Genomic DNA, 17279 nt, shown 5'->3' on the forward strand with positions numbered 1-17279 from the left:
TTAAAATGTTTTAAATATTTTTTTATTGTTTTAAATATTTTTTAATTGTTTTAAGTATTTTTAAAATGTTTTAAATGTTTTTTTTATTGTTTTAAATGTTTTTTACTTGTTTTAAGTATTTTTAAAATGTTTTAAATATTTTTTTTATTGTTTTAAATGTTTTTTAATTGTTTTAAGTATTTTTAAAATGTTTTAAATATTTTTTTTATTGTTTTAAATGTTTTTTACTTGTTTTAAGTATTTTTAAAATGTTTTAAATGTTTTTTTTATTGTTTTAAATGTTTTTTAATTGTTTTAAGTATTTTTAAAATGTTTTAAATGTTTTTTTTATTGTTTTAAATGTTTTTTAATTGTTTTAAGTATTTTTAAAATGTTTTAAATATTTTTTTATTGTTTTAAATGTTTTTTAATTGTTTTAGGTATTTTTAAAATGTTTTAAATAATTTTTTTATTGTTTTAAATGTTTTTTAATTGTTTTTAGTATTTTTAAAATGTTTTAAATATTTTTTTTATTGTTTTAAATGTTTTTTAATTGTTTTAAGTATTTTTAAAATGTTTTAAATATTATTTTTATTGTTTTAAATGTTTTTTAATTGATTTTAGTATTTTTAAAATGTTTTAAATATTTTTTTTATTGTTTTAAATGTTTTTTAATTGTTTTAAGTATTTTTAAAATGTTTTAAATGTTTTTTTTATTGTTTTAAATATTTTTTAATTGTTTTAAGTATTTTTAAAATGTTTTAAATATTTTTTTTATTGTTTTAAATGTTTTTTAATTGTTTTAAGTATTTTTAAAATGTTTTAAATATTTTTTTTATTGTTTTAAATGTTTTTTACTTGTTTTAAGTATTTTTAAAATGTTTTAAATATTTTTTTTATTGTTTTAAATGTTTTTTAAATGTTTTAAGTATTTTTAAAATGTTTTAAATGTTTTTTTTTTGTTTTAAATGTTTTTTAATTGTTTTAAGTATTTTTAAAATGTTTTAAATATTTTTTTATTGTTTTAAATATTTTTTAATTGTTTTAAGTATTTTTAAAATGTTTTAAATGTTTTTTTTATTGTTTTAAATGTTTTTTACTTGTTTTAAGTATTTTTAAAATGTTTTAAATATTTTTTTTATTGTTTTAAATATTTTTTAATTGTTTTAAGCTTTTTTAAAATGTTTTAAATGTTTTTTTTATTGTTTTAAATATTTTTTAATTGTTTTAAGTATTTTTAAAATGTTTTAAATATTTTTTTTATTGTTTTAAATGTTTTTTAATTGTTTTAAGTATTTTTAAAATGTTTTAAATATTTTTTTTATTGTTTTAAATGTTTTTTACTTGTTTTAAGTATTTTTAAAATGTTTTAAATATTTTTTTTATTTTTTTAAATGTTTTTTAAATGTTTTAAGTATTTTTAAAATGTTTTAAATATTTTTTTTATTGTTTTAAATGTTTTTTACTTGTTTTAAGTATTTTTAAAATGTTTTAAATGTTTTTTTTTTTGTTTTAAATGTTTTTTAATTGTTTTAAGTATTTTTAAAATGTTTTAAATGTTTTTTTTTTGTTTTAAATATTTTTTAATTGTTTTAAGTATTTTTAAAATGTTTTAAATATTTTTTTTATTGTTTTAAATATTTTTTAATTGTTTTAAGCTTTTTTAAAATGTTTTAAATATTTTTTTTTTGTTTTAAATGTTTTTTAATTGTTTTAAATATTTTTTAATTGTTTTAAGTATTTTTAAAATGTTTTAAATGTTTTTTTTATTGTTTTAAATGTTTTTTACTTGTTTTAAGTATTTCTAAAATGTTTTAAATGTTTTTTTTTATTGTTTTAAATGTTTTTTAGTTGTTTTAAGTATTTTTAAAATGTTTTAAATATTTTTTTTATTGTTTTAAATGTTTTTTACTTGTTTTAAGTATTTTTAAAATGTTTTAAATGTTTTTTTTATTGTTTTAAATGTTTTTTAATTGTTTTAAGTATTTTTAAAATGTTTTAAATGTTTTTTTTATTGTTTTAAATGTTTTTTAATTGTTTTAAGTATTTTTAAAATGTTTTAAATATTTTTTTTTTTGTTTTAAATGTTTTTTAATTGTTTTAAGTATTTTTAAAATGTTTTAAATGTTTTTTTTTTTGTTTTAAATATTTTTTAATTGTTTTAAGTATTTTTAAAATGTTTTAAATATTTTTTTTATTGTTTTAAATGTTTTTTAAATGTTTTAAGTATTTTTAAAATGTTTTAAATGTTTTTTTTTTTGTTTTAAATGTTTTTTAATTGTTTTAAGTATTTTTAAAATGTTTTAAATATTTTTTTATTGTTTTAAATATTTTTTAATTGTTTTAAGTATTTTTAAAATGTTTTAAATGTTTTTTTTATTGTTTTAAATGTTTTTTACTTGTTTTAAGTATTTTTAAAATGTTTTAAATATTTTTTTTATTGTTTTAAATGTTTTTTAATTGATTTTAGTATTTTTAAAATGTTTTAAATATTTTTTTTATTGTTTTAAATGTTTTTTAATTGTTTTAAGTATTTTTAAAATGTTTTAAATGTTTTTTTTATTGTTTTAAATATTTTTTAATTGTTTTAAGTATTTTTAAAATGTTTTAAATATTTTTTTTATTGTTTTAAATGTTTTTTAATTGTTTTAAGTATTTTTAAAATGTTTTAAATGTTTTTTTTATTGTTTTAAATATTTTTTAATTGTTTTAAGTATTTTTAAAATGTTTTAAATATTTTTTTTATTGTTTTAAATGTTTTTTAATTGTTTTAAGTATTTTTAAAATGTTTTAAATGTTTTTTTTATTGTTTTAAGTATTTTTAAAATGTTTTAAATATTTTTTTTATTGTTTTAAATGTTTTTTAATTGTTTTAAGTATTTTTAAAATGTTTTAAATATTTTTTTTATTGTTTTAAATGTTTTTTAATTGTTTTAAGTATTTTTAAAATGTTTTAAATGTTTTTTTTATTGTTTTAAATGTTTTTTAATTGTTTTAAGTATTTTTAAAATGTTTTAAATGTTTTTTTTATTGTTTTAAATATTTTTTAATTGTTTTAAGTATTTTTAAAATGTTTTAAATATTTTTTTTATTGTTTTAAATGTTTTTTAATTGTTTTAAGTATTTTTAAAATGTTTTAAATGTTTTTTTTATTGTTTTAAATATTTTTTAATTGTTTTAAGTATTTTTAAAATGTTTTAAATATTTTTTTTATTGTTTTAAATGTTTTTTAATTGTTTTAAGTATTTTTAAAATGTTTTAAATGTTTTTTTTATTGTTTTAAATATTTTTTAATTGTTTTAAGTATTTTTAAAATGTTTTAAATATTTTTTTTTTTGTTTTAAATGTTTTTTAATTGTTTTAAGTATTTTTAAAATGTTTTAAATATTTTTTTTATTGTTTTAAATGTTTTTTAATTGTTTTAAGTATTTTTAAAATGTTTTAAATATTTTTTTTATTGTTTTAAATGTTTTTTAATTGTTTTAAGTATTTTTAAAATGTTTTAAATGTTTTTTTTATTGTTTTAAATGTTTTTTAATTGTTTTTAGTATTTTTAAAATGTTTTAAATATTTTTTTTATTGTTTTAAATATTTTTTAATTGTTTTAAGTATTTTTAAAATGTTTTAAATATTTTTTTATTGTTTTAAATGTTTTTTAATTCTTTTAAGTATTTTTAAAATGTTTTAAATGTTTTTTTTTTTGTTTTAAATGTTTTTTAATTGTTTTAAGTATTTTTAAAATGTTTTAAATATTTTTTTATTGTTTTAAATGTTTTTTAATTGTTTTAAGTATTTTTAAAATGTTTTAAATGTTTTTTTTATTGTTTTAAATGTTTTTTAATTGTTTTAAGTATTTTTAAAATGTTTTAAATGTTTTTTTTATTGTTTTAAATGTTTTTTAATTCTTTTAAGTATTTTTAAAATGTTTTAAATGTTTTTTTTTTTGTTTTAAATGTTTTTTAATTGTTTTAAGTATTTTTAAAATGTTTTAAATATTTTTTTATTGTTTTAAATGTTTTTTAATTGTTTTAAGTATTTTTAAAATGTTTTAAATGTTTTTTTTATTGTTTTAAATGTTTTTTAATTGTTTTAAGTATTTTTAAAATGTTTTAAATGTTTTTTTTATTGTTTTAAATGTTTTTTAATTGTTTTAAGTATTTTTAAAATGTTTTAAATGTTTTTTTTATTGTTTTAAGTATTTTTAAAATGTTTTAAATATTTTTTTTATTGTTTTAAATGTTTTTTAATTGTTTTAAGTATTTTTAAAATGTTTTAAATATTTTTTTTATTGTTTTAAATGTTTTTTAATTGTTTTAAGTATTTTTAAAATGTTTTAAATATTTTTTTTTTTGTTTTAAATGTTTTTTAATTGTTTTAAGTATTTTTAAAATGTTTTAAATATTTTTTTTATTGTTTTAAATGTTTTTTAATTGTTTTAAGTATTTTTAAAATGTTTTAAATATTTTTTTTATTGTTTTAAATGTTTTTTAATTGTTTTAAGTATTTTTAAAATGTTTTAAATGTTTTTTTTATTGTTTTAAATGTTTTTTAATTGTTTTAAGTATTTTTAAAATGTTTTAAATGTTTTTTTTATTGTTTTAAATATTTTTTAATTGTTTTAAGTATTTTTAAAATGTTTTAAATGTTTTTTTTATTATTTTAAATGTTTTTTAATTGTTTTTAGTATTTTTAAAATGTTTTAAATATTTTTTTTATTGTTTTAAATGTTTTTTAATTGTTTTTAGTATTTTTAAAATGTATTAAATATTTTTTTTATTGTTTTAAATGTTTTTTAATTGTTTTAAGTATTTTTAAAATGTTTTAAATGTTTTTTTTATTGTTTTAAATGTTTTTTAATTGTTTTTAGTATTTTTAAAATGTTTTAAATATTTTTTTTATTGTTTTAAATATTTTTTAATTGTTTTAAGTATTTTTAAAATGTTTTAAATATTTTTTTATTGTTTTAAATGTTTTTTAATTCTTTTAAGTATTTTTAAAATGTTTTAAATGTTTTTTTTTTTGTTTTAAATGTTTTTTAATTGTTTTAAGTATTTTTAAAATGTTTTAAATATTTTTTTTATTGTTTTAAATATTTTTTAATTGTTTTAAGTATTTTTAAAATGTTTTAAATATTTTTTTATTGTTTTAAATGTTTTTTAATTGTTTTAAGTATTTTTAAAATGTTTTAAATGTTTTTTTTATTGTTTTTAATGTTTTTTACTTGTTTTAAGTATTTTTAAAATGTTTTAAATATTTTTTTTATTGTTTTAAATGTTTTTTAATTGTTTTAAGTATTTTTAAAATGTTTTAAATGTTTTTTTTATTGTTTTAAATATTTTTTAATTGTTTTAAGTATTTTTAAAATGTTTTAAATATTTTTTTTATTGTTTTAAATGTTTTTTAATTGTTTTAAGTATTTTTAAAATGTTTTAAATATTTTTTTTATTGTTTTAAATGTTTTTTAATTGTTTTAAGTATTTTTAAAATGTTTTAAATATTTTTTTTATTGTTTTAAATGTTTTTTAATTGTTTTAAGTATTTTTAAAATGTTTTAAATATTTTTTTTATTGTTTTAAATGTTTTTTAATTGTTTTAAGTATTTTTAAAATGTTTTAAATGTTTTTTTTATTGTTTTAAATGTTTTTTAATTGTTTTAAGTATTTTTAAAATGTTTTAAATGTTTTTTTTATTGTTTTAAATATTTTTTAATTGTTTTAAGTATTTTTAAAATGTTTTAAATATTTTTTTTATTGTTTTAAATGTTTTTTAATTGTTTTAAGTATTTTTAAAATGTTTTAAATGTTTTTTTTATTGTTTTAAATATTTTTTAATTGTTTTAAGTATTTTTAAAATGTTTTAAATGTTTTTTTTATTATTTTAAATGTTTTTTAATTGTTTTTAGTATTTTTAAAATGTTTTAAATATTTTTTTTATTGTTTTAAATGTTTTTTAATTGTTTTTAGTATTTTTAAAATGTTTTAAATATTTTTTTTATTGTTTTAAATGTTTTTTAATTGTTTTAAGTATTTTTAAAATGTTTTAAATGTTTTTTTTATTGTTTTAAATGTTTTTTAATTGTTTTTAGTATTTTTAAAATGTTTTAAATATTTTTTTTATTGTTTTAAATATTTTTTAATTGTTTTAAGTATTTTTAAAATGTTTTAAATATTTTTTTATTGTTTTAAATGTGTTTTAATTGTTTTAAGTATTTTTAAAATGTTTTAAATGTTTTTTTTTTTGTTTTAAATGTTTTTTAATTGTTTTAAGTATTTTTAAAATGTTTTAAATATTTTTTTTATTGTTTTAAATATTTTTTAATTGTTTTAAGTATTTTTAAAATGTTTTAAATATTTTTTTATTGTTTTAAATGTTTTTTAATTGTTTTAAGTATTTTTAAAATGTTTTAAATATTTTTTTTATTGTTTTAAATGTTTTTTAATTGATTTTAGTATTTTTAAAATGTTTTAAATATTTTTTTTATTGTTTTAAATGTTTTTTAATTGTTTTAAGTATTTTTAAAATGTTTTAAATGTTTTTTTTATTGTTTTAAATATTTTTTAATTGTTTTAAGTATTTTTAAAATGTTTTAAATATTTTTTTTATTGTTTTAAATGTTTTTTAATTGTTTTAAGTATTTTTAAAATGTTTTAAATGTTTTTTTTATTGTTTTAAATATTTTTTAATTGTTTTAAGTATTTTTAAAATGTTTTAAATGTTTTTTTTTTTGTTTTAAATGTTTTTTAATTGTTTTAAGTATTTTTAAAATGTTTTAAATATTTTTTTATTGTTTTAAATATTTTTTAATTGTTTTAAGTATTTTTAAAATGTTTTAAATGTTTTTTTTATTGTTTTAAATGTTTTTTACTTGTTTTAAGTATTTTTAAAATGTTTTAAATATTTTTTTTATTGTTTTAAATGTTTTTTAATTGATTTTAGTATTTTTAAAATGTTTTAAATATTTTTTTTATTGTTTTAAATGTTTTTTAATTGTTTTAAGTATTTTTAAAATGTTTTAAATGTTTTTTTTATTGTTTTAAATATTTTTTAATTGTTTTAAGTATTTTTAAAATGTTTTAAATATTTTTTTTATTGTTTTAAATGTTTTTTAATTGTTTTAAGTATTTTTAAAATGTTTTAAATGTTTTTTTTATTGTTTTAAATATTTTTTAATTGTTTTAAGTATTTTTAAAATGTTTTAAATATTTTTTTTATTGTTTTAAATGTTTTTTAATTGTTTTAAGTATTTTTAAAATGTTTTAAATGTTTTTTTTATTGTTTTAAGTATTTTTAAAATGTTTTAAATATTTTTTTTATTGTTTTAAATGTTTTTTAATTGTTTTAAGTATTTTTAAAATGTTTTAAATATTTTTTTTATTGTTTTAAATGTTTTTTAATTGTTTTAAGTATTTTTAAAATGTTTTAAATGTTTTTTTTATTGTTTTAAATGTTTTTTAATTGTTTTAAGTATTTTTAAAATGTTTTAAATGTTTTTTTTATTGTTTTAAATATTTTTTAATTGTTTTAAGTATTTTTAAAATGTTTTAAATATTTTTTTTATTGTTTTAAATGTTTTTTAATTGTTTTAAGTATTTTTAAAATGTTTTAAATGTTTTTTTTATTGTTTTAAATATTTTTTAATTGTTTTAAGTATTTTTAAAATGTTTTAAATATTTTTTTTATTGTTTTAAATGTTTTTTAATTGTTTTAAGTATTTTTAAAATGTTTTAAATGTTTTTTTTATTGTTTTAAATATTTTTTAATTGTTTTAAGTATTTTTAAAATGTTTTAAATATTTTTTTTTTTGTTTTAAATGTTTTTTAATTGTTTTAAGTATTTTTAAATTGTTTTAAATATTTTTTTTATTGTTTTAAATGTTTTTTAATTGTTTTAAGTATTTTTAAAATGTTTTAAATATTTTTTTTATTGTTTTAAATGTTTTTTAATTGTTTTAAGTATTTTTAAAATGTTTTAAATATTTTTTTTATTGTTTTAAATGTTTTTTAATTGTTTTAAGTATTTTTAAAATGTTTTAAATGTTTTTTTTATTGTTTTAAATGTTTTTTAATTGTTTTAAGTATTTTTAAAATGTTTTAAATGTTTTTTTTATTGTTTTAAATATTTTTTAATTGTTTTAAGTATTTTTAAAATGTTTTAAATATTTTTTTTATTGTTTTAAATGTTTTTTAATTGTTTTAAGTATTTTTAAAATGTTTTAAATGTTTTTTTTATTGTTTTAAATATTTTTTAATTGTTTTAAGTATTTTTAAAATGTTTTAAATGTTTTTTTTATTATTTTAAATGTTTTTTAATTGTTTTTAGTATTTTTAAAATGTTTTAAATATTTTTTTTATTGTTTTAAATGTTTTTTAATTGTTTTTAGTATTTTTAAAATGTATTAAATATTTTTTTTATTGTTTTAAATGTTTTTTAATTGTTTTAAGTATTTTTAAAATGTTTTAAATGTTTTTTTTATTGTTTTAAATGTTTTTTAATTGTTTTTAGTATTTTTAAAATGTTTTAAATATTTTTTTTATTGTTTTAAATATTTTTTAATTGTTTTAAGTATTTTTAAAATGTTTTAAATATTTTTTTATTGTTTTAAATGTTTTTTAATTCTTTTAAGTATTTTTAAAATGTTTTAAATGTTTTTTTTTTTGTTTTAAATGTTTTTTAATTGTTTTAAGTATTTTTAAAATGTTTTAAATATTTTTTTTATTGTTTTAAATATTTTTTAATTGTTTTAAGTATTTTTAAAATGTTTTAAATATTTTTTTATTGTTTTAAATGTTTTTTAATTGTTTTAAGTATTTTTAAAATGTTTTAAATGTTTTTTTTATTGTTTTTAATGTTTTTTACTTGTTTTAAGTATTTTTAAAATGTTTTAAATATTTTTTTTATTGTTTTAAATGTTTTTTAATTGTTTTAAGTATTTTTAAAATGTTTTAAATGTTTTTTTTATTGTTTTAAATATTTTTTAATTGTTTTAAGTATTTTTAAAATGTTTTAAATATTTTTTTTATTGTTTTAAATGTTTTTTAATTGTTTTAAGTATTTTTAAAATGTTTTAAATATTTTTTTTATTGTTTTAAATGTTTTTTAATTGTTTTAAGTATTTTTAAAATGTTTTAAATATTTTTTTTATTGTTTTAAATGTTTTTTAATTGTTTTAAGTATTTTTAAAATGTTTTAAATATTTTTTTTATTGTTTTAAATGTTTTTTAATTGTTTTAAGTATTTTTAAAATGTTTTAAATGTTTTTTTTATTGTTTTAAATGTTTTTTAATTGTTTTAAGTATTTTTAAAATGTTTTAAATGTTTTTTTTATTGTTTTAAATATTTTTTAATTGTTTTAAGTATTTTTAAAATGTTTTAAATATTTTTTTTATTGTTTTAAATGTTTTTTAATTGTTTTAAGTATTTTTAAAATGTTTTAAATGTTTTTTTTATTGTTTTAAATATTTTTTAATTGTTTTAAGTATTTTTAAAATGTTTTAAATGTTTTTTTTATTATTTTAAATGTTTTTTAATTGTTTTTAGTATTTTTAAAATGTTTTAAATATTTTTTTTATTGTTTTAAATGTTTTTTAATTGTTTTTAGTATTTTTAAAATGTTTTAAATATTTTTTTTATTGTTTTAAATGTTTTTTAATTGTTTTAAGTATTTTTAAAATGTTTTAAATGTTTTTTTTATTGTTTTAAATGTTTTTTAATTGTTTTTAGTATTTTTAAAATGTTTTAAATATTTTTTTTATTGTTTTAAATATTTTTTAATTGTTTTAAGTATTTTTAAAATGTTTTAAATATTTTTTTATTGTTTTAAATGTTTTTTAATTGTTTTAAGTATTTTTAAAATGTTTTAAATGTTTTTTTTTTTGTTTTAAATGTTTTTTAATTGTTTTAAGTATTTTTAAAATGTTTTAAATATTTTTTTTATTGTTTTAAATATTTTTTAATTGTTTTAAGTATTTTTAAAATGTTTTAAATATTTTTTTATTGTTTTAAATGTTTTTTAATTGTTTTAAGTATTTTTAAAATGTTTTAAATGTTTTTTTTATTGTTTTAAATGTTTTTTACTTGTTTTAAGTATTTTTAAAATGTTTTAAATATTTTTTTTATTGTTTTAAATGTTTTTTAATTGTTTTAAGTATTTTTAAAATGTTTTAAATATTTTTTTTATTGTTTTAAATGTTTTTTACTTGTTTTAAGTATTTTTAAAATGTTTTAAATGTTTTTTTTATTGTTTTAAATGTTTTTTAATTGTTTTAAGTATTTTTAAAATGTTTTAAATGTTTTTTTTATTGTTTTAAATGTTTTTTAATTGTTTTAAGTATTTTTAAAATGTTTTAAATATTTTTTTTATTGTTTTAAATGTTTTTTAATTGATTTTAGTATTTTTAAAATGTTTTAAATATTTTTTTTATTATATTAAATGTTTTTTAATTGTTTTTAGTATTTTTAAAATGTTTTAAATATTTTTTTTATTGTTTTAAATGTTTTTTAATTGTTTTAAGTATTTTTCAAAAGGTTTTAAATGTTTTTTTTATTGTTTTAAATACTTTTTAATTGTTTTAAGTATTTTTAAAATGTTTTAAATATTTTTTTTATTGTTTTAAATGTTTTTTAATTGTTTTTAGTATTTTTAAAATGTTTTAAATATTTTTTTTATTGTTTTAAATGTTTTTTAATTATTTTAAGTATTTTTAAAATGTTTTAAATGTTTTTTTTATTGTTTTAAATGTTTTTTAATTGTTTTTAGTATTTTTAAAATGTTTTAAATATTTTTTTTATTGTATTAAATGTTTTTTAATTGTTTTTAGTATTTTTAAAATGTTTTAAATATTTTTTTTATTGTTTTAAATGTTTTTTAATTGTTTTAAGTATTTTTAAAATGTTTTAAATAATTTTTTTATTGTTTTAAATGTTTTTTAATTGTTTTTAGTATTTTTAAAATGTTTTAAATATTTTTTTTATTGTTTTAATTGTTTTTTAATTGTTTTAAGTATTTTTAAAATGTTTTAAATGTTTTTTTTATTGTTTTAAATATTTTTTAATTGATTTAAGTATTTTTAAAATGTTTTAAATAATTTTTTTATTGTATTAAATGTTTTTTAATTGTTTTTAGTATTTTTAAAATGTTTTAAATGTTTTTTTTTATTGTTTTAAATATTTTTTAATTGTTTTAAGTATTTTTAAAATGTTTTAAATGTTTTTTTTATTGTTTTAAAGGTTTTTTAATTGTTTTAAGTATTTTTAAAATGTTTTAAATATTTTTTTTATTGTTTTAAATGTTTTTTAATTGTTTTAAGTATTTTTAAAATGTTTTAAATATTTTTTTTATTGTTTTAAATGTTTTTTAATTGTTTTAAGTATTTTTAAAATGTTTTAAATGTTTTTTTTATTGTTTTAAATATTTTTTAATTGTTTTAAGTATTTTTAAAATGTTTTAAATGTTTTTTTTATTGTTTTAAATGTTTTTTAATTGTTTTTAGTATTTTTAAAATGTTTTAAATATTTTTTTTATTGTTTTAAATGTTTTTTAATTGTTTTTAGTATTTTTAAAATGTTTTAAATATTTTTTTTATTGTTTTAAATGTTTTTTAATTGTTTTAAGTATTTTTAAAATGTTTTAAATGTTTTTTTTATTGTTTTAAATATTTTTTAATTGTTTTAAGTATTTTTAAAATGTTTTAAATGTTTTTTTTATTGTTTTAAATATTTTTTAATTGTTTTAAGTATTTTTAAAATGTTTTAAATGTTTTTTTTATTGTTTTAAAGGTTTTTTAATTGTTTTAAGTATTTTTAAAATGTTTTAAATGTTTTAAATATTTTTTAATTGTTTTAAGTATTTTTAAAATGTTTTAAATGTTTTTTTTATTGTTTTAAATGTTTTTTAATTGTTTTAAGTATTTTTAAAATGTTTTAAATGTTTTTTTTATTGTTTTAAATGTTTTTTACTTGTTTTAAGTATTTTTAAAATGTTTTAAATATTTTTTTTATTGTTTTAAATGTTTTTTAATTGTTTTAAGTATTTTTAAAATGTTTTAAATATTTTTTTTATTGTTTTAAATGTTTTTTACTTGTTTTAAGTATTTTTAAAATGTTTTAAATATTTTTTTTATTGTTTTAAATGTTTTTTAATTGCTTTAAGTATTTTTAAAATGTTTTAAATATTTTTTTTATTGTTTTAAATGTTTTTTAATTGTTTTAAGTATTTTTAAAATGTTTTAAATATTTTTTTTATTGTTTTAAATGTTTTTTAATTGTTTTAAGTATTTTTAAAATGTTTTAAATATTTTTTTTATTGGTTTAAATGTTTTTTAATTGTTTTAAGTATTTTTAAAATGTTTTAAATGTTTTTTTTATTCTTTTAAAGGTTTTTTAATTGTTTTAAGTATTTTTAAAATGTTTTAAATGTTTTTTTTATTGTTTTAAATATTTTTTAATTGTTTTAAGTATTTTTAAAATGTTTTAAATGCTTTTTTTATTGTTTTAAATTTTTTTTACTTGTTTTAAGTATTTTTAAAATGTTTTAAATATTTTTTTTATTGTTTTAAATGTTTTTTAATTGTTTTAAGTATTTTTAAAATGTTTTAAATATTTTTTTTATTGTTTTAAATGTTTTTTACTTGTTTTAAGTATTTTTAAAATGTTTTAAATGTTTTTTTTATTGTTTTAAATGTTTTTTAATTGTTTTAAGTATTTTTAAAATGTTTTAAATATTTTTTTTATTGTTTTAAATGTTTTTTAATTGTTTCAAGTATTTTTAAAATGTTTTAAATGTTTTTTTTATTGTTTTAAATATTTTTTAATTGTTTTAAGTATTTTTAAAATGTTTTAAATATTTTTTTTATTGTTTTAAATGTTTTTTAATTGTTTTTAGTATTTTTAAAATGTTTTAAATATTTTTTTTATTGTTTTAAATGTTTTTTAATTGTTTTAAGTATTTTTAAAATGTTTTAAATGTTTTTTTTATTGTTTTAAATATTTTTTAATTGTTTTAAGTATTTTTAAAATGTTTTAAATAATTTTTTAATTGTTTTAAATGTTTTTTAATTGTTTTTAGTATTTTTAAAATGTTTTAAATATTTTTTTTATTGTTTTAAATGTTTTTTAATTGTTTTAAGTATTTTTAAAATGTTTTAAATAATTTTTTTAATGTTTTAAATGTTTTTTAATTGTTTTTAGTATTTTTAAAATGTTTTAAATATTTTTTTTATTGTTTTAAATGTTTTTTAATTGTTTTAAGTATTTTTAAAATGTTTTAAATGTTTTTTTATTGTTTTAAAGGTTTTTTAATTGTTTTAAGTATTTTTAAAATGTTTTAAATGTTTTTTTTATTGTTTTAAAGGTTTTTTAATTGTTTTAAGTATTTTTAAAATGTTTTAAATATTTTTTTTATTGTTTTAAATGTTTTTTAATTGTTTTTAGTATTTTTAAAATGTTTTAAATATTTTTTTTATTGTTTTAAATGTTTTTTAATTGTTTTAAGTATTTTTAAAATGTTTTAAATGTTTTTTTTATTGTTTTAAATATTTTTTAATTGTTTTAAGTATTTTTAAAATGTTTTGAATGTTTTTTTTATTGTTTTAAAGGTTTTTTAATTGTTTTAAGTATTTTTAAAATGTTTTAAATATTTTTTTTATTGTTTTAAATGTTTTTTAATTGTTTTAAGTATTTTTAAAATGTTTTAAATATTTTTTTTATTGGTTTAAATGTTTTTTAATTGTTTTAAGTATTTTTAAAATGTTTTAAATGTTTTTTTTATTGTTTTAAATGTTTTTTAATTGTTTTAAGTATTTTTAAAATGTTTTAAATGTTTTTTTATTGTTTTAAAGGTTTTTTAATTGTTTTAATTATTTTTAAAATGTTTTAAATATTTTTTTTATTGTTTTAAATGTTTTTTAATTGTTTTTAGTATTTTTAAAATGTTTTAAATATTTTTTTTATTGTTTTAAATGTTTTTTAATTGTTTTAAGTATTTTTAAAATGTTTTAAATGTTTTTTTTATTGTTTTAAAGGTTTTTTAATTGTTTTTAGTATTTTTAAAATGTTTTAAATATTTTTTTTATTGTTTTAAATGTTTTTTAATTGTTTTAAGTATTTTTAAAATGTTTTAAATGTTTTTTTTATTGTTTTAAATATTTTTTAATTGTTTTAAGTATTTTTAAAATGTTTTAAATGTTTTTTTATTGTTTTAAATGTTTTTTAATTGTTTTAAGTATTTTTAAAATGTTTTAAATATTTTTTTTATTGTTTTAAATGTTTTTTAATTGTTTTAAGTATTTTTAAAATGTTTTAAATGTTTTTTTTATTGTTTTAAATATTTTTTAATTGTTTTAAGTATTTTTAAAATGTTTTAAATATTTTTTTTATTGTTTTAAATGTTTTTTAATTGTTTTTAGTATTTTTAAAATGTTTTAAATATTTTTTTTATTGTTTTAAATGTTTTTTAATTGTTTTAAGTATTTTTAAAATGTTTTAAATGTTTTTTTTATTGTTTTAAAGGTTTTTTAATTGTTTTTAGTATTTTTAAAATGTTTTAAATATTTTTTTTATTGTTTTAAATGTTTTTTAATTGTTTTTAGTATTTTTAAAATGTTTTAAATATTTTTTTTATTGTTTTAAATGTTTTTTAATTGTTTTAAGTATTTTTAAAATGTTTTAAATGTTTTTTTTATTGTTTTAAAGGTTTTTTAATTGTTTTTAGTATTTTTAAAATGTTTTAAATATTTTTTTTATTGTTTTAAATGTTTTTTAATTGTTTTTAGTATTTTTAAAATGTTTTAAATATTTTTTTTATTGTTTTAAATGTTTTTTAATTGTTTTAAGTATTTTTAAAATGTTTTAAATGTTTTTTTTATTGTTTTAAAGGTTTTTTAATTGTTTTAAGTATTTTTAAAATGTTTTAAATATTTTTTTTATTGTTTTAAATGTTTTTTAATTGTTTTTAGCATTTTTAAAATGTTTTAAATATTTTTTTTATTGTTTTAAATGTTTTTTAATTGTTTTAAGTATTTTTAAAATGTTTTAAATGTTTTTTTTATTGTTTTAAATATTTTTTAATTGTTTTAAGTATTTTTAAAATGTTTTAAATGTTTTTTTTATTGTTTTAAATGTTTTTTAATTGTTTTAAGTATTTTTAAAATGTTTTAAATGTTTTTTTTATTGTTTTAAAGGTTTTTTAATTGTTTTTAGTATTTTTAAAATGTTTTAAATATTTTTTTTATTGTTTTAAATGTTTTTTAATTGTTTTAAGTATTTTTAAAATGTTTTAAATGTTTTTTTATTGTTTTAAAGGTTTTTTAATTGTTTTAAGTATTTTTAAAATGTTTTAAATATTTTTTTTATTGTTTTAAATGTTTTTTAATTGTTTTTAGCATTTTTAAAATGTTTTAGATATTTTTTTTATTGTTTTAAATGTTTTTTAATTGTTTTAAGTATTTTTAAAATGTTTTAAATGTTTTTTTTATTGTTTTAAATATTTTTTAATTGTTTTAAGTATTTTTAAAATGTTTTAAATGTTTTTTTTATTGTTTTAAATATTTTTTACTTGTTTTAAGTATTTTTAAAATGTTTTAAATGTTTTTTTTATTGTTTTAAATGTTTTTTAATTGTTTTAAGTATTTTTAAAATGTTTTAAATGTTTTTTTTATTGTTTTAAATGTTTTTTAATTGTTTTAAGTAATTTTAAAATGTTTTAAATGTTTTTTTTATTGTTTTAAATGTTTTTTACTTGTTTTAAGTATTTTTAAAATGTTTTAAATATTTTTTTTATTGTTTTAAATGTTTTTTAATTGTTTTAAGTATTTTTAAAGTGTTTTAAATATTTTTTTTATTGTTTTAAATGTTTTTTACTTGTTTTAAGTATTTTTAAAATGTTTTAAATGTTTTTTTTATTGTTTTAAATGTTTTTTAATTGTTTTAAGTATTTTTAAAATGTTTTAAATGTTTTTTTTATTGTTTTAAAGGTTTTTTAATTGTTTTAAGTATTTTTAAAATGTTTTAAATATTTTTTTTATTGTTTTAAATGTTTTTTAATTGTTTTTAGTATTTTTAAAATGTTTTAAATATTTTTTTTATTGTTTTAAATGTTTTTTAATTGTTTTAAGTATTTTTAAAATGTTTTAAATATTTTTTTTATTGGTTTAAATGTTTTTTAATTGTTTTAAGTATTTTTAAAATGTTTTAAATGTTTTTTTTATTGTTTTAAAGGTTTTTTAATTGTTTTAAGTATTTTTAAAATGTTTTAAATGTTTTTTTTATTGTTTTTAATATTTTTTAATTGTTTTAAGTATTTTTAAAATGTTTTAAATGTTTTTTTTATTGTTTTAAAGGTTTTTTAATTGTTTTAAGTATTTTTAAAATGTTTTAAATGTTTTTTTTATTGTTTTAAATGTTTTTTAATTGTTTTAAGTATTTTTAAAATGTTTTAAATGTTTTTTTTATTGTTTTAAAGGTTTTTTAATTGTTTTAAGTATTTTTAAAATGTTTTAAATATTTTTTTTATTGTTTTAAATGTTTTTTAATTGTTTTTAGTATTTTTAAAATGTTTTAAATATTTTTTTTATTGTTTTAAATGTTTTTTAATTGTTTTAAGTATTTTTAAAATGTTTTAAATGTTTTTTTTATTGTTTTAAATATTTTTTAATTGTTTTAAGTATTTTTAAAATGTTTTAAATGTTTTTTTTATTGTTTTAAAGGTTTTTTAATTGTTTTAAGTATTTTTAAAATGTTTTAAATATTTTTTTTATTGTTTTAAATGTTTTTTAATTGTTTTTAGTATTTTTAAAATGTTTTAAATATTTTTTTTATTGTTTTAAATGTTTTTTAATTGTTTTAAGTATTTTTAAAATGTGTTAAATATTTTTTTTATTGGTTTAAATGTTTTTTAATTGTTTTAAGTATTTTTAAAATGTTTTAAATGTTTTTTTTATTGTTTTAAAGGTTTTTTAATTGTTTTAAGTATTTTTAAAATGTTTTAAATGTTTTTTTTATTGTTTTAAATATTTTTTAATTGTTTTAAGTATTTTTAAAATGTTTTAAATGTTTTTTTTATTGTTTTAAATGTTTTTTACTTGTTTTAAGTATTTTTAAAATGTTTTAAATGTTTTTTTTATTGTTTTAAATATTTTTTAATTGTTTTAAGTATTTTTAAAATGTTTTAAATATTTTTTTTATTGTTTTAAATGTTTTTTAATTGTTTTAAGTATTTTTAAAATGTTTTAAATATTTTTTTTATTGTTTTAAAGGTTTTTTAATTGTTTTAAGTATTTTTAAAATGTTTTAAATGTTTTTTTTAT

The sequence above is a fragment of the Condylostylus longicornis genome, unplaced genomic scaffold (genome assembly GCF_029603195.1).
Source record: "Condylostylus longicornis isolate FDR11 unplaced genomic scaffold, ASM2960319v2 ptg000044l, whole genome shotgun sequence".
Taxonomy (NCBI): domain Eukaryota; kingdom Metazoa; phylum Arthropoda; class Insecta; order Diptera; family Dolichopodidae; genus Condylostylus; species Condylostylus longicornis.